This window comes from Triturus cristatus, chromosome 1_2 (genome assembly GCF_964204655.1).
Source record: "Triturus cristatus chromosome 1_2, aTriCri1.1, whole genome shotgun sequence".
NCBI lineage: Eukaryota > Metazoa > Chordata > Amphibia > Caudata > Salamandridae > Triturus > Triturus cristatus.
This window is the reverse complement of record NC_140580.1, coordinates 1,101,860,649-1,101,866,648: the sequence shown is the minus strand read 5'-3', so window position 1 is coordinate 1,101,866,648 and position 6,000 is coordinate 1,101,860,649.

Genomic DNA, 6,000 nt, shown 5'->3' with positions numbered 1-6,000 from the left:
TAGGGAGGGATCTACAATTAAGTAGAAACATTTTTAACACGAAAGGGGAGTCAGGGCAGTCAGACAGCTTAATAGGAGGCGAGAAGGCAAACTCACAGTGAGGGCATTGTACGACTTCATTTAGTACATTCATAGAGTGACAGCAGGCTTCGGTGATGGCTGTGCGAAGTGCATAGATAGAATGAGGGCTATAAGTGATGGATCCGACCCCGGGGCAGGCAGGGGTAGTGGCCCCTGGACCCGGTCGGGCGCGGACGGGCGCAGACGGGCTTGCCTTTGGCGCGCCCGCTGCGCGAAGGCCAGCGCATCCGGTTAAATGGAGGGGGAAGCACGGAGACTAGAGTGCTAACCCCCGCGACCGGAAGTTGCCTTTTCCTCCCTCCACGCAATCGGGACAGCACCCGTGGTGAACCGGGGAGAGGCAAGTGCAAAGCAGCAACAGTACAATTATCTCAGATAAAAACAGATTTTTTTATCATGGCACGTAGAGTTTTCTGGATCGGCCTCTCCCCGAAGTTATTCCCAGGCGATTGTATCATCATCAAGTTTAATCATACTGAACGGGCTAGATGCATTCTTCATACTTTTGGCCTTAAGGTTCCCCCAGGGATCTCATTGTGCTTTTTTGATCCACCTCGCACTGCAAGACCTCTGGAACAGGGAGGTCAGCATTATGGCCAGCAGATATCAAGAAGGACTGGTCAATTATACTCGCCACAGCAAAGTGACAGGCACACCTCTCAGCAACTGCTTTTAACCCTTGAGCCAGCTGTGTCCTGTCCCCATTGACGAGGACCTGGCCAACTTTCCGATACCCAGTAGTTCATCGGTCATAAAGGTTCGTACTTGGAACATTGCTAGGGTATGGGATAAGTTAGCTGATGCTGGTTGGATTATGTTGTAAATAAAAGATCTTCTGTAGCCAAGTGATGTATTAGTATGTTGTAGATCTATTCATAAGATAACAGCTTCAGATAAGTACTGGAATATGTAAAGTCCAGGTGATGCCCCACCAGGAGCAGCCTCTGTCTGCTCAGTCTGCACACTCCAACTGACACTCACAACCTCACCAGGCACCCATGCATTCCACGACATCATCAATCATCCTACATTCGAGACATCTCCAAGCACACCAACACTCATTCTGGCTGAGCAGCAGGGAAGAGATACATAGGCAAGTGGAAAGGCAACAGTAGATCATAATATGCTGACTTCTTATGACATTGTTTATCTCAGGGCACGTGGGATGCCGGCGATAGTCTCCATCTCGACGCTATCCTCACTCACCGTTCCAGCCACCTTGTCGCCCAGTGGACGTGCTAGTGGTTGCCTCGTCACTCTAGTGAATCTAGGTCTTAACTGCAATGTGGAACCTGTTAGGCCTAAGTCAAAGGAGGTCCTGGGTACTCTCTTAACTCTTGGAAATAAATGCAGACTTTGGGTCATAAACTTTTATAACGCTGCCATACCTATGGCCAAAATAAGATGCTGTTTCCAGATAAAATATTTAACTGATTACTTACTTCACGTGGAATTCTCATTCACTGTGACAATGCTATTGGGGGACTTGAATTTGTATCCTTGTCTGTCTTGTCAATTTGATGACGCATTTGAGAAATTAAATCCAGGCATTGATCAGGAGCACCTCCTTCACACACATGAAGGGGAGAATGTAAAAGGTCTTAACGCTGAATATAACTTGGTTATTTTAATGGATCTGAGATTAGAGGGTTCAACTGAGAGGATCCCCACGTACAAGGGGAGAGGTTTTAGCACAACCATTGATTATATCTTTGTACATCTGTGTTTATTTTAGGCTCTTATAGATTTCAAGGTTATGTGGGACAACCTGAGTGACCACAAGCCTCTTTCGGGCCACCTTTTTGTGGGATTTAAAACCCGAAGATGTGGTCTAGTCCTATAAGGAATCAGTACTCTCTGTCGATCAGGGCCAACGGTTGCAGTGGGCCTCAGCTGTGCCTTTCGATTTTCTCTCCAACCTGGTCACCTCTTGTAGCACCGATCTCTTTTCTTGTCTGACTGAGGATACTTCGGCTCACATTTTCATGTTATTCTTCTTTAATATCTGCAGGTACATCAAATCGGCTCTTAGCAAACCAGGTGTCACTTCAACACCGCGACCAGTTAGATAGTTCAATAAAACCTGCTTGAAGGCACACAAGGATTTGTTGAAATTCTTGCATGAAACACCTAGGTGTCAGTAAAAGGTTGAGAGCTAAGGCGGTTTATCATATGTCCTGCAAGAAAAGTAAGATCCAGCTGATAGAAGAGGCCTGGGATCATTTATTTACCGCTAGCATGTTGAGGGTTAGTGATGCCTTCTGAAGAGTGGTTAATCTCCACTTGATTTTGCGTGACCTACTTTCTATCCAAGCATCAACTATTACTTCCCAAGCCTGGGTTGAGCATTTTAAGGCTACATATAGCCAAGAGGGACAGGCCACACTGTCAGATGATAGCGAGGAGAATCATCCTTTTATATGTCTATTGACTGAGGTGACCTCTGCGATCACTAATCTTCCCTCTAACAAGGCCCCAGGGCCTGACGAAGTCCCTGAGGATCTTTTTAAATGTTCTGTTGAACTCTGGGTTCACCTTAGTTACCCAGCATTTAAACGCAGTCCTTAGAGGTTTGTAAAAAGAGAAACAGGTCAGATCCCACCAGCTATAGGCCAATATCCTTTATTGACTCAGAGGTGAAAATTATAGGCCGGATCCTGCTTGAGCGACTCTCCAACTAGGCGGAGGAACATAATATCCTGTCTGATCTGCAATAAGGGTTTAGGCCGGGAAGGGGCACGGTCGAGCAAAGTTTGAATCTCTATCTGCTGATTTGCAAGTATACCAAGGCTAAGAGAAGGTCAATCCATCTGGCCTTCATGGACCTCAGCTCAGCCTTTGATAAGAGTTAACTGCTCCAAACCGTGGTCCATGATGGCTCAGATGGATATAGATTCCGCCCTAATACATTTTTTGTGTGATTTGCACAGAGACCTCTTGGCTTCTATCAGATATGGCCCCAATGGCGAATGCACACTGCACTTTAAACTGAAGCGAGGGGTTCGCCAGGGTTACATACTTTTTTTATTTATTCTCTACATATTTCAATTAGAATTAGCTCTCACAGACTCTCACCTTGACACCCCTATGGCTGGTAGCCACATGATTCCAGATCTGCTTTATGCAGATGACACAGTTTTAATTGCTCGGACTGCTATGGGGGTTAAGAAACTTTTAGACTTATTTTTTGAATTTATGAACAGCCTTGACCTGTCTACTAATTTTTCTAAATCACATGTGATGAAACTTGGCCCACCTTAGACAAAGACAATGAAATTCATAGTGAATGGCCATCATATTAGCCAGGTTGACAGGTTTATCTATTTGGGTGTTCAACTAGACTCTGGTCTCAGGTGGCATCTTTTAATAAATTATAATGTGTCTGCTTTTAACAGGGCAATGTTTAGTATTGGAGACTCCTCCCGGGAGGGGGACACACACTTATGAAAACAGTCCTGGATATATTCAAGGCCAAGTGTATGTCAATAGCCTGCTATGGGTGTGACATATGGGTGTATGGGCCATTTACCCCGATCCAAATGGCGGAAAACAAATTCCTCATGGGCCACTTAGGGGTCCCACAAAGTATACCTTCTGAGGTTGTTCATGAAGAGTTGGGAATGGGCCATGTGATTGATTTTACTAGGCTCTGCCCTCCGCTGCTTTGGCTTTCAGTCTGGTGCAAGGAGGAGCTAGGCCTCAACAGGTTGATCATTCAAGATTGCATGAACCTGGATAACATTTCTCTGATCCCCTGGCTGACCTATGTCTCCTCCACAATGAAAGGTTTAGGGAGACCAGAACTTTATCATGTTTCAAATGGCATTGCTCAAACCAATAAAGGATGAGTCAAAGAAGTGTTCAGAGATAAGATGACAGCAGATCAGGAGGCTTCCGCCCAGAACAAACTTCTAGCACGTCATGTACTTTTAGTAAAAACTGTAAGCGGCTTGGAGCCGTACTTTACCTTGGACATGCCACGTCACCAGCAATGAATGCTAACTTTCTTCAGGCTTAATTTATTCCCACGGCTTGTGATTTTAATCATTGTTGTTTTTATGACTCTAGGCTCCCTGTCTGTGATAGTGATAATGTTTCCACTAAAGATACCATGCACATAGTTATGGTCTGCTCTAAATACATCGATTTGCATGTTAAAAATATATTTCAACTCTTGAAGACAATGAATTTTAACCAGGTGAGAACTGCCTTACTGTTCCTTCAGTTTTTAACCACTATTTTTTATCCCACTATCTTTCTGGCGTATTGAAGTCAACATAATGGTATTTTATTTTTATTGAAATGTATTGTTTTGCATTTGACTTTAATCATTTTATCTTTTAAAATCGAATAAAGAAGATTGATTGATTGATTTGCCCAGAATCACAGCATGTTGAGAGTCTCTGCCGAGACTCGAATCCGGTTCCCCTGCTTCGAGGTTGATCGCTCTAGCCGTTAGGCCACATTTGAATGAATGAAATTATTTTTTACAAAACTAAGTTACATGTATTTTTGGAAATAAAAACATTTACTATAATATTTTATGACAATTTTTTAAACATTAGTTTTATTTATATAAAATACATTAGAACTTTGGTAACGTTGACGAGGTGGTCAGAATTCTAATCTCTATGGGTCTAAAAAGAGGCAATTATGGTAACAGTAGTTTTAAATAAAGATCACAGACAATGGCCAACCTTCCCTAGGATTGTGTGGATGTCTTTCACGAAATTACTATAACGTAACTAAAACATCTAAGGAGAATTTAAGCATAACATAAGAAATCTTACTTGATCACAATATAGGACACTGTTGTCACTTAGGGATGACAGGAACTTGGTGATTAAATCCTGGGATAAGAGGGGGGAATATTTTGATTTGGGCAAATCAATAATATATGTAGGAGTGATTGAGACAGCTGAATGACACAGAATGTTAAAGAAAAGTTGCACATGATTATTGAAAAAGCTTGATGGTCAGATATTTCACCTGCCTGGGCAGATGGAGAGAATTAGGGATTTTGGAATATGAGGAGTATACTTTCCTCAAAATAATCACATCCCAAGATTCCCACATTTTATGTGTTGCCCAAAGTGCACAAAGACCCAACTAACCACCCAGTGAGACCAATGGTATCATTGATAGACAGCCTCCTAGAAAAACATCAATATAGATAGATTTTTTTTTCTTTTTGTTGGTAGAAACACTGCCCTCCTATGTCAAGGATAGTGGGGATTTCCTGAAAAAAACAATATCATTGCTTGGGACAGTGGGTATACCATAGTAACACTAGATGTCAACTCACAGTATATGAGAATAGAACACCAGAAGGCTAAGGAAGCAAGTAAGTCATTATTACAGAAAATCAAAAGGGGGGAGAATGGATCACTTGTCCTGTGAAATCAGGGTCGCAGTCGTTTCGGAACCGTATAAAAACCCTCATATACGCACACAGGCAGTAGGCGGTATATCTTGATTCTCCGCCTAGGTGTACTGTTACAGCATCATCATAGGGTTTTTTTGATAGTATATATTCTGTCCTCTGCCTGGAGGTAGACCAAATGATTTGCCAGTAGTGTCCAGATATTAAAAAGAGGGTGTGAATGTGCTCAGGTGCAGTGAGGTTTAAAATTCCCTACATCACTCTAATACAAGAATTTATTTAGAAAAACGGTGATGTGGGAAATTAAAAGGTAACAAAGTGGTGCGTTTGTAGACCCAGTTACTAGTCTACTGCACTAGTAGGTCAAAATGTTTCAGCTTTCTTGCATTTTCTTGAGGCTTTCATCAGAACCGGGTGTGCTTAAGAGCTCATTGTGGCTCCTAATTTAGGTGGTTAACTTCCCACTTTTGTTTATTTGGAGTCAGACCTGTCATATCTGAAACTTTAGAATGCCGTTCTCTGGCTTCCTCGGGGCG